This window comes from Alnus glutinosa, chromosome 3 (genome assembly GCF_958979055.1).
Source record: "Alnus glutinosa chromosome 3, dhAlnGlut1.1, whole genome shotgun sequence".
Classification (NCBI taxonomy): Eukaryota; Viridiplantae; Streptophyta; class Magnoliopsida; order Fagales; family Betulaceae; genus Alnus; species Alnus glutinosa.
Window position 1 is genome coordinate 17734525 of NC_084888.1, and position 12743 is coordinate 17747267.

Here is a 12743-nt window from a genome sequence, read left to right on the forward strand (position 1 = left end):
TCAGAGTGCTAGATACGATTGCTGCATTGGGTATGTAAGTGTTACTGTCTATGTACTAGCTTTGTCTTCTGAATAGTGGATATCCTGGGTTTGGTTGCCTCGGAGTGGTTTTTCTCTTAATTGAGTTTCCACTTCATCAACAAAATATGTCTCTTTATTTTTCGCATTTTGATATTTTGTTGCACACTATTGCACACACTTGTTAAATTAGAAGTCCTTTAATTGTCATTTGGTATCAGAGCTTGGTACACTCTGTTTAGATTCAATTCTTGAGTGTTATCTTTCATTTTAACTTCTAGTTTTATTTCAATGTCTCAAAATCTTAATACTGTTCCTGCCTTTGATGGTACGAACTATGGCTATTGGAAAACTCGTATGCGGTTCTTTTTAAAATCTATTAACTATTGGAATATTGTTGAAACTGGTTGGACTAAGCAAGCGGATGCAACTCTCAAACTAGTCACTGAGAAAACACACAACTTTCTAATGATAAAGCCCTCCATGCTCTATGTCAAGTGCTTTCACCGTTTGAATTCGCAAGAATCTCAAACAGTGAATTTGCTAAAGAAGCATGGCAAATCTTAGAAACAACATATGAAGGCACTAAACTTCAAATGTTGATTTCTAGATTTGAAGAAATTAAGATGTTGGAAGAAGAGACATTCGGAGAGTTTTACTCCAAAATGAGCGACCTAAAAAACTCAATGGTGAGTCTTAGGAAAACCGTCTCGGATGTAAAACTCAAGCGTAAAATTCTAAGATCTTTGCCTGAGCGTTTCAGAATCAAGGTGGCTACAATTGAAGAAAGCAAAGACTTTGAAGAGATGAAGATTGAAGGGTTGGTGGGTTCTCTTCAAACTTATGAGATGTCCCTGCCCCTGGTTAAAAAGATGAAGACCATTGCCCTGAAAGCTTCCAAGAAGAAGGTTGAAGTCTCATCTGGAGACGACTCTGAGGATGAAGAAAAAGTTGTGGCTATACTGGCCAAAAATTTCAAAAGATTAATGAGAAATGAACGATTCAAGAAGTAGTTTTCCGAAGAAAAAAAATGAAGAAAGCCCCCAGAGAATCTGAACCAAAGGAAGTTGAGAAGAAAGATCCCAAAGGCTCAAAATGTTTTGAATGCTCAGGGTTTGGGCATATACGGGTTGACTGTGGGAACCTCAAGTAGGGAAAATGGAAGGCTTACAATGCGACTCTCAGTGATGAGTTCGAAGAAGAAGAAGCTCCTGAGCAAGAAAAATTTCCAGCCTTTATGGCTCCGCATATAGAAGAAAAGGGTGCTTACTACTCAGAGCACAGTGATGAAGATGGAGAAGAACTCAAGGAGGCTTATAAAATCCTCTATATAGAGTTCGAGAAATTGAGAGAGGCTCGCAAGCAACATATTCACGATCTGAATAGCTTACAGACAGAGAATAGCTCATTGTTGCTCAAGATACAGGGGCTAGAAGAAAAGCAACTAGAGATACAGCTACAATTTGAGAGGGTCACCGATGAGAAGCTGACTCACATGCTATCAATTCAAAAGAGCCCAACAGAAAGACTAGACTCGGGTATGTAGCTCCTCTTTCTGATATTCGCTCTACTTCCAGGATTGTCTTTGTTAAGCCTACAGTCCCCGAGCCTCCACCCACAGTTGAGGATAAAGGGAAGGACAAAATCAATGGAGATGTTCCGGTTACTCAAAAGCTACCTACCATCAGAAGATCTCCCATATGCCATCTGTAATACCCCAATTTTTAAAACATATTTTAAAATATAAATGATTATTTATGTAATCATTCGTTTTATAAAATTTGTTTATAAATATTTTCAATCGATTTATTTAACTATGTTTAGTAAAACTGATAATTATTTTATAACCAAATATTACTGAGTTTAAAATTTCAGTCTAGTAAATTAAGAAATTGATAAAGACCTAGTGTAAAAATATACCTGTAGATTAACCAATCTGATATTACCTTCCTGCGTTTTATTCCATTTAATAATATATATATTCCACTTATTGCTTAATAATATATATATATATAATAATAATAAAACCACTTCAACCAAATTCTCCACTCAGCCGCCTATTCATTAAATCTCCTGCGCTTAACTTCCTATTATCTTCTCCACTCCGTGTTTATTATTCTCCACTTACTTTAATCAAATCCTTCAACCTGCCGCACAAACTTCCACCATCTCCATTAGTAAACATAATTCCCACTAACTCAACGCACTCATCGTTCCTCAAGCACCTTTCGGCCAGTGGACAGCCCATTAACAACATATAACAATCAGCACTTTCACTAACATTTCTCCCCTTAAATAGAGAAGGAGAGACCGAGTGCGAAAACAGAGACCGAGAGAAGGAAATTGATTAAGAGAGTGGCAGAAATGGTATGGCTTGAGAGAAGAGATGAGTCCGAGAGGTGGAAAAACTGGGAGATTCGGTTCTGCCATTGACTCACAACACCAAACCCACCAAGCCGATTACCGGCAGCAACCCAATCCGTGAAGCTGGAACCCGTGGACTCCAACCCAATTCTGGCCGTGACCCAGTGAAGCCCATCCCGGCGACCCGATCAACAGGAACCCATTGATCCGACGATAACCGTGAACTGAACCCAGCAGTATTTTCCAGCCGAGCTTGTGCGCCAATAGCCCAGAAAACCCGATCCTGACCCGCATCCTCCGAACCACGAGCAGATTTCCGGCGGACCCAGCCTAGACTTCGGCGAGCCCAGAAACCTCAACTCGGCAGATCCGTGTGTAGTCCAGCCCATCCCAGCAACCCGTAGCCGACCATTGATCGACAAATTCCGCAGAACCCAGACTCGAGTTCCGGTTGTTTGTAGCAAGAGCCCGAGAACCCAGCCGGCCTCCGGCGTCAACCCAGTAAGTCGTGTGAACCACCGAACCCAGAAACCATACAAAACCCGGTGAAGCAGAGCCGACCTCCGATGGCTTGATTGCTTCGGCAGTTCAGTGTTGGTTTCGGCGAGTTCTTCTGAATTTCCTGGAATCTGTTGAATGGAATTTAATAATCTCTCTAATCAGATCATGAAACCATGATCCAAACCCAGCAACCCGGAACCCAGTCAGCCCAAACCCGTTAGCCCAGAACCAAAGCAAGCGAAGCCCATGATCCAAAACCCAGCCCATCTCAACAAACCCATCAACCTGTAGCAGATTCAGACCCGTTAAGCCCAACTAACGACAACCCAAATCCCCAACCCGTGAGCCAATTAGCAGCGACCCGGGCCCAAACAGTGACCCGGAACCCATGAACCACCAAACCCGATCCAGTCCATTTTCCGTTTGTGCAACCCGATCGGCCCAGCCCATAACAGAACCCCGCAGCCCAAACTGATCAACTCAATAACCCATAGCCCAGACCTGGTCCACAAACTAAACCATAAAGCCCGATCAGCCCAACCCAGAATCAGAAACCCATAACCTGTGAAGCCCAGCCCAGAACCAGAAACCCATTTAACCCAGAACCCGGTCAGATCATAACCCATACCCGTGACCCGAACCCGGAAACCCAACCCGCCGGTGACCCATCTCCGGCAGACTTTTCCGGCGACTTTCCGGTGACTTTTCCGGCGAATTTCCGTGACCGAACTCATTGTTTCACTGAATTTTCTAGTGAAAATTCTTAGTTAATAAACTAAGAAAATATACAAAGAGGATTAAAGCTCGATTTCGATATTATGGGAAATCCAGGTAATGGAACCCTCTACCCCTTCTCAAATTATTTTGTTTACATGAAGAATTTATTTTAAATTGATTGAGTAAAATGATATTTTGGAAATTGTGATTTTGAGAATTTATTATTTTAACTGAGATGTGAAGTCAACTTTTTGGAATAACAATAAAAGGAGAAAAACATGAGTAAAAACCCTCCAACACGTTGCCCCTGGATACATGAGGAAAGAATGAGAAAGTTGTGTGAGAAAACTCTATGAGTTATATATAAAAGAGAAATTGTTGAAAAGGGCACGTGTGTGGAGGAGTTTTGACAATTGTTTTTTGGAGATTTATAAAAGGGAGTTTTGACAATTGTTTTGGAGATATTTATAAGAAGTTTTTTTGACAAATGTTTTGGAGATTTTCAAAAGAATTTAACTCAACTGTTTTATGGTTGAGGATTTCTTACTGAGCATGTTTTTTTGTGCTCACCCCTTATTTTGTTTTTGTTTTCAGGTTATGAACAGAGAGACGTAGGTGGCCGGGATGGGATCTAGGAATGCATTAGGACATTTCATTTATATTACCCCATAATTTTCAGTTATTGTATTTTTACAATTAAATGACCGTTTCCGCATTTATTAAAAACTCTGAGATTTTGAAACCATTATTATTTTTATTTATTTAAATCAGCATACTAGTTAAGATATTTGGCAGACCTTACGAATCTTTGCAGTTTAAAGAGAAAAGTGACGAACCTAACCCATAGCGGTTTGGGGGCGTTACACCATCACTGCGGATTAAGTGGGCTTGTCTGACCTCAGTGCTCCCTTCTCAAAGCTCAAAGAGCAAAGGTCAAGGAAGAAGTGCCCAGACAAAGCAAATTACAGCACAAGACCCTTGGCCCAGTATCAGACTCCGTGGCATTAGGTTCCTCATCAGGCTCCTTATCAAGCTCCATGGAATCAAGCCCCATGGCATCAAGACCCAAGGTATCATGCCTCACGACGCCAGGCTCCTCAGTATTAGTGGCCTCAGCAGAGATTTGCTCCTGCCAAGGAAAATGAAAAATAAAAGACTAACAAATCCAAGCACTTCAAAAAGCCGCAAAAGGTGGAGGATGATCAAAACTGCAAGGAGCTACCCATCTGGATGCAGAGCATGATACAGTGGATGGATCATCAGTTGAGATCCTGCCAACAACCACCAATAGGAAGGCAGGCATGGGTCACGAAGAAGGAAGACATTCACCCCTTGAGGGTGAATGGACTCGCCTAGCTGGTGAGAATTATCATGCCTAGTGTTTGGTTCCTAATCCTAAGGTATCTGGTTTGATTGCATTGCATAATCTTCAAATATTTCATGTATATTTACCTGATATCTCAGTTCATTGCCCATTAATTGATTATGCTTAGATATGATTGAGAGTTTATGTCTATATATCTGCCAAGTTTTTCCTGTGCATGTAAAAGCTGGATAGTTACTTTCCTCATGCAATGAAAATTTACACTATCCAAGGCTCCCCTTACTTCTGGAAATTCTAAATAAGAGAGATGTTTTTGATAAGATGGTCAAATTGACCAACGTGCTAGTTGAACCAAGCAGTTATTCTTCTGAATTCTGTGATATATGCCTATATTCACTGCTTCTATACTGAATTAGCATTATATCTTGTCCTTCACGGTGCAAGTAAAAATTTTACCTTGTCCTTCATGGTACAAGTAAAAACAATTAGGTGCTACATCTTAAGGGGAGTGTATCAAATGAGGGTTGCTAGGCCCTAGTAAATAAAAAGGTTTGACTTTTGACTGATCTTTCATTGATTTTCTCTTTTGTCTAGAAAATTTGGTTGCTTTTTGTCATATCAGTGAACTTCATACCTTATTGAGAAAGTCTTCATACATACACGTATTACATGAGAAGAGTAATCTATTTGGAATTTCTGTTTACAAGAAATTTTTGTGCTGATTGTACTATTCTCTTTTATATATCTGCATATTTTTGAGATGCTCTTTGACTACTTTATGAGTTGATTATTGTAACACCCCGCTTTTACAAAAAGCGTAAGTGAAAATTTTTGAATTTTCACGTGACATTACTAACTCATCAGAGTTAAATGTTGGCAACGGAATATATAAATGTAATACAAACTTAGGAATTAAATAACACTTTAGAGCTTCTACTGAAATACTTCAAAATACATATAATGAGTAAATCAGCATAATTATACAAAAGTAGTAGTAGTAGTCATGCCTCATAGGGCATATACAATCATACAAGCCAAAATACATAACTGCAGAATTATAAATATTGTCTTTAAACTAAGTTTATGAACTACAACATGGTAGTTCCCGAAAAGGAGGCAGTCTGGCCTCAAATACTAGTATCAGGATCCATCTAAGGGTCTGAATAGTCCTGATATTCTTCCTCTTCATAACCTGATTTAGGACATAACACAGAGAGAAAAGCACCAACACAAAATAATAAAGTGAGTCCGCTGTTTCCCATAATATAATGAGTGCTGATTTATTTAATAAATGCAACATAATGCAATGACTTCATAATCACATGTATACGCAATATATAATCTATGGTCGCGAAGCATAGACATAGATTGAATATAAACATAACCATAAAGTAATGACAGTTTTAAATGCAGAGTTTTAGGTATTTCCTTTTTTCCACTCCTCTGTTGGCCGTGGCACAGTTAGCGTTTTATTTGAAGCCTTGGCTTCCTCACTTTAACTTTTAATTATATTCTTTGGGAGCGTTGGCTCCTGGAAACCTTGGTTTCTTTGGTGACCTTGGTACACCAGTTTTTGTATTTATTAATCTATTTTCAGGTACTTCCTCATTCAATGAGAACCTTAGAACTCAAGTGAAGCCTCACATACCCACTGTGGATCTTGATCCAACAGCTTGTTATTAGACAGATTATTAAAGTAATAAAATATGCAAAATCACATGCGGAAACAAGTAAACAAAACAGTAATCACAATATTATAGGAAAAATCAACCAGCTTCGTCTCCAGTAAGTATAGAGATACTTACTATTTCTACTCCAAAGATTTCCCTCTAAAACTGCATAATTACAATCATGTAATAATAATAAATTAATAAAAGCACTATGAAAATATTTATTATTATTACTATACCTATTTTTCCAAAAATTGCAACGGCTACAGATTTAAACGTAATAAATATAATCTTATACTTATTTATCCCATACAAATATTTTATCTAAGAAGATGGGCGGCATAAAATACAAATTGGACATAATATTGACAACATCTATTACTATTAAAAATAGTTAGACGATGTGACTAAAGTTAACCTTTTTTCATTAAACATACCTTCCTCTAAAAATACCTTTTGACATATATATATATATATATATATATATAGCACTTAGTGGACATTTAAGTTTAAAACTAGAATACAAGTGTCACCTAATTAAACACACACACACACACACACACACACACACACACACACATACATACACGTCCTTTATAGGGAAGCTCATACCAAAAACACATATCCTTAACACACACTTATATAAACTCATTTCTTTCTTTGTAAGCACTCCCTATCCATACAACACACACATACACCTATATTTTTATAAACACATGCACACACCTCTTTTTCAAATACAAACTCACCTCTTCCTTCTTTATTTTTCTTTTTACAGCATGCACTCACACCCACACAGAGCACACTTACACTTCACAACTCATATTTTGCATCCTTTTTCCACAATACACAAACATCTTAGCCATATACATAACATAAGTTAGCAAACTCACACACAAGCACACATCTAAGTACATAATTGTTACTTCATCAATGGAGGAATAAATCATGGTTTAAAAATAGCAAAAGAACTATTTATTCTTTGAGGAGTTTAAGGGAGAAGATACTTACTGAGGCTATCCTAAAGTGACTCAAATGAGGATGAGAGGTTGCTGTCCAAACAAAAACTCCACCAATAGATGCTTTGCTTTTGGTCTAAAGAAACAGAGGTTGATTCTAACTAGGTTCCTACTGATTTGATGATGGAATGAGGGTAATTTGAGGTTTAAATCTAGCTTACTAGGTGTTAGAAAGTAAGGTGAAACAAGGGGATTTTCATGCTCAGAGTTGCTGCACTAGAACAGGGAAGAAGACAGCATATTACGTGAGAGAGAGTTAGGCAGAAATCTTGGCTTTTCTTCATGGAAATCAATCACCCATGCATTCCTGATATAGCAATCTTGGATGGTCAAGATTAAACCAGTAGCTGGGGTCTCAATGGACAGATTTAAGACACCTCAACTTGAGAAAATAGCAACCAAATCTTCCATATCTTCTAGAATAGGATTTTCATATCTTTGGGTAATAATTACTAGATATCTATGAAAATCTAGTTGGTATTGAACTAAATTGGACTAACTAGACTAACTAGAAAGGAAACTGATCATCTGGAACAGAGAACATGGTGTGGGTTCAAGAATCGAACGTTGAAAATTGTCTATTGTTGTTTACGCGTAAACTGCATCGCACTGGATAATTAAGTCGCTCGATCGACTTTGACCAAGAATCGCTCAATTGACCATAAAGTCGCTCGATCGACTGTAGAGTCGCTCGATCGACTTTGGTTAGTAATTTCTTTACTAATCCGATTTCTCTACTTATATATATATTTATATATATAAATGCAATTCTATTTAAACTAGCAATAATAATTATTAGGCCTTATACTTATGCATGCATGTGCACATATTTTTTTTTATTTGCGTTATGCTAAGCGTAGTATTTTCCCGGGTATTACAATTATACATGCGTGTTCTGAAGTTGACATTAAGGAAAATATTTTTTCTACAATTTTTCCTTCAGTTTCTATTTTTTAGTGTGAAGCATCCGGGCGGTCTATCCTTGCATCCGAACGGGTGCGGCTTAGATGACCGGACTGTAAGGTTACACGTCTGGACACTCACGACCTGTCGCATGCTTATGTGGAAACGCGCGTCTGAACGAGTTAGTGATTCGTCCAAACGGGGACCCCACAAGTTATATCTCGATGCTCTGGATGATGCTCCACAGCCCCCTCCTATTCATGTTGTAGTACCTGATGTAGCATCCTCCTCTCAAACTGCTCTGCCACCTCCATAGCAGGATGCAGGTTATGCTCAAATTTTGAAGGCTTTGGCATCTTTACAGGGGGCCATGAGCTCTATGCAGCTGGCGATTTCATCTATATAGCAGGAGGTTCACTCTATTAACCTCTGTGTGGAGCAGAGCCAATTGGATATCTAGGAGTGTCTCAAGCACCATCATCCATCCAGTAGTGATGATGAGGATGATACGCCTATGGCTGAGGATGGTTGATTTATTTTGGTGTTTGGTTTTTATTTATTTTGAGACATTTTATCTTTCTTATGTTTTTGTTACACATTTCAGATAATTTGTTAAACTTTAGAACTTCTGGATATTATTACTCTATTTACCCTTGTCATGCTGAGACATTTAGGGGGAGTAATTGTTGTGTGGTTTTTCTAATTACTATGTTTTACCCTTTGTCCTTTTGTGACAAAAAGGGGGAGTAATTTTTGATTTCGACCGAGATTGTATTTTTAACCGGTCAAGTGATTTTTGTCCCAAAATGGCCAAAGGGGGAGTTTGTTAGTTTGTGATTGGCTACATTCTGTTGGACAAAATCACTTCTATGTAATGATGCTTATTATACATGGATGTTGTTTTATTCGGAGTCTACACTTTTATTTTGAGCTTTAAAAAAGACTTTGTGCAGAATTCAAAGCAGTTAGTACAATTCCCTTCCAACAATCCGGACGACGTGTTATACCGTCCGGACGCTCAACTGTCCAAGCATTATCTGTCCGGACGACTAGAACAATCCGTCTGGACCTTCCTCTGTGACGAGAAGCTTCGAACTGTTCCTAGTTGCATCCGTCTGGACGCCTCAGCAACACGTCCGAACACCGTTTAGTGTTCGACCAGCTATGGGATTTCTTTCCAAAAACACAGATATGGGAAGACAGCTGCAACCATCTGGACGATGTATGTTCCCGTCTGGACTCTCTCATTCATAAGGCAAGTCGTGAATTCAAAATTCAACTGTCTGGACGACAGTCTTCATGGTCCGGACGCTCAAGCTTCATATATGGAAATTGATTGCATCAAATCAACCGTCCGGACGACAGCTGTTATGGTTTGAACGCGCCAAGCCTTGATATGGAAATTGTGTGCAGCTAAAGTGCAACCGTCCGGACTCTAGGGAAACACCGCCCGGACGCAGCTCAATTCAGGAAAGAATTTCAGGGAATTTGGAAAGCCGATCGCATAGTTGTCTGTAATACCCCGTATTTTAAGATATTGAATAAAATATCTTAAAATATGATTGAAAGACCTAATAACAAAGTAAAATAATAAATATGAATATTTATGAAAATAAATATTCATTTAGAAGCATTTATAGTTTTAAATTGATAAAAACTCAAACGGACCTTAAACTTTGGAATAACAAAAATAGGGTCAAACAAACTCTATTTTGGTCGATTCAAAATCCAGAACACTCTTCTCGAAGTTTTCTAGCTACCCTCCAAATTTCATAATTTTTGGACACCGTTTAGTACGTGAAAATACCCATGAAAAATGATATCCTGATTTGGACGAAAATTGGACATTAATATTTATAGGCCCATTTTATTTATATAAAAAAACCCAACCCAGCCCATGTGAACCCAGGCCAGCCTCCATACACGCTAATACTGCCCAGTTTACTGCCTGGTTTAATTACAAAGAGAATCAAGACAATTAGTTAGAACCTAATCCCTTGTCCGTTGGAGATACGAGAATCTTATCAATTGCCGATTTTCTTTCACCTACGAATCAGCTCATAGGACACTTGCCATTACCCCAACCTTTGATCAAGAGCTACCCGGTGGAAATCCAGACGTCCAAGCTAAGTCCAGACCCCCTTTCACGCACATCATGCCCAGCTCACTCCCTCCAGCTCATCAACAACGTGCTGCCTTCTTCACTGAATACGTGCAGCATCTTCAACCATGGATGGTTTGATCCGAGATTGATCCCAACCATCTAAAGCTTCTATAAGAAGAGATGCAAACCCCCTACAATCGTACATCTCTTCCTTCTCTCAAATGTCTCTGTTTCTCTGTAATTTCTGCAAAAACTCACCCAAGTTCTCTTCTCTTCTCCTTTCTCTAATCTCTCGCAGTAGCAATCCATCTTCTTCCTTTTAAATCAGAAAATCAGCAGCAAAACAGAGAAAAGAAGATCTCTTCTCTTCTCTTCCTCGGTGCAGACCAGCAGTAGAAAACCCAGCACCTTCTCTTTTAAGTTGCAGAATCTCTCTTCCTCTTGGCTTTACACATGGAGCCCAAGCCTTAAACTCTCTCACTGTAAGTCTCTCCCTCAACTCTCTGTTTTCTTCTTTATATGTATGTGTGTGACAGGTTGTGTAAGTAAAGAAAAGAAGACAAAAGACAAGATAAGAAAGGAATAAGTAAAAGAAATGGATAAATATAAAGGAGGCATACGTGTCTGTGTGTGTAATTGTATGTGGGCCTTTTATATATATATATATATATATATATATATATATATATATAACTTGAAGGTTATTTTATATTCATGTGCCAGTATGTCTAATAAATATATACATATAACTGATTGCATGATGAGAATAATATATATATATATATATATACCGAATTGTATACCTATAGATATATATTTATATATTAAAAATATATATGTGTGGTTAGATTGATTTGAAATAAGATAAAAATATTTATTTATAAAGCATCGTTACGACGCTATAATATCTTAAAAGTAGTATTAGACATTATTAATATCAATGTCGTTATTATGCTCAATTTTATAGAATATAAAATTGGAATTATTTTATAACTGTGCAGTCATTATTCCTGTGGATCTCTCTTTGTAGCAGAGAACGGTGAGTATTTCTTACTCACTGAGGGTGATGCTGAATTTCCATAATGTTATGATTTCTGCTTTATTTAATTGGTTACGCATGTGAAATTTGCATATTTGTTATTTAATTAATGAATTTAATTATAGCAAAGTTGGGAGTGACGTCTGCCTGAGCCAAAAATATTAACAAAGAACAGAGTAGAGAGTGACATCTGCCTACGGACCAGGGAGTGACGTCTGCATGTGCCAAAAAGATAATAATTATTAGAGGAGTGACGTCTCCTTAGAACTCGCTAAACGGGAGTGACGTCTCCTATCATTCGCTAAACGGGAGTGACGTCTCCTATCATTCGCTAAACGGGAGTAACGTCTCCTATAACACGCTAGACAGAAGTTATGTTCCTAGATTCTAATAACTAGAGTGACGTCTCCTTGAATCTATTTGTTAGAGTTATGTCTCTATAAGATTAAATGCAATAAGCTCATGATTTATTTTATAATAAGATTGTGCATATAAAATTGTCATTACTTTATATTATTGCATTGTGATGCATTTACTTAAATAAATCAGCACTCATATTATTATTGAAAACAGTGGACTCACTAGGTATTTTTGTATTATTGTTTCTCTCTATATTATATATTAATACAGGTTATGAAGAAGATGAGTATCAGGAGTGCCCAGACCTTTAAGTGATCTTGATAGCAGTATCTGAGGCTAGGATGGCTCCCAATTTTGTGGACTAATATGTTTAGTCCATTATTATAATATTCGGAGAATAATATTTATATTTTTGTTAGTATGTATATAATGTTTGTAAATTATCTGTGCCATACGTGGCACAAATACTATTTTAATGTGTAATTATTCAATTACACTCTTTCTATATATTTTGAAGTATTTTGTTAGAAGCTCTGATGTGTCAATGTTAAGAAAAAAATATATTCCGCTGCCAATTTATAACTCTGATGATGTCGTAATGTCACGTGAAAATCGAAATTTTCACTTACGTCTTTTTGTAAAAGGCGGGGCGTTACATTGTCTGTGTGGACGCCCTCAGCTATCGTCTAGACACGCCTAGGGAAAATCATATTTGATGCGACTT

At 37.8% G+C, this 12743-nt stretch overlaps 1 long non-coding RNA gene across 4 annotated transcripts; it reads left to right on the forward strand.

Moving 5' to 3' along the window:
* The first annotated feature begins 2213 nt into the window (after positions 1-2213).
* Positions 2214-12390, forward strand: LOC133864002 (uncharacterized). Of its 4 annotated transcripts, none has more exons than XR_009899461.1 (3): positions 2214-3714; positions 4195-4959; positions 12290-12390. It is a non-coding gene; the product is annotated as an uncharacterized LOC133864002 (long non-coding RNA). The 4 variants fall into 4 exon arrangements; XR_009899459.1 differs by lacking the exon at positions 12290-12390 and adding an exon at positions 8571-9421 and having other exon boundaries at positions 4195-5000; XR_009899458.1 differs by lacking the exon at positions 12290-12390 and adding an exon at positions 8557-9421 and having other exon boundaries at positions 2215-3714.
* The last annotated feature ends 353 nt before the right edge of the window (positions 12391-12743 follow it).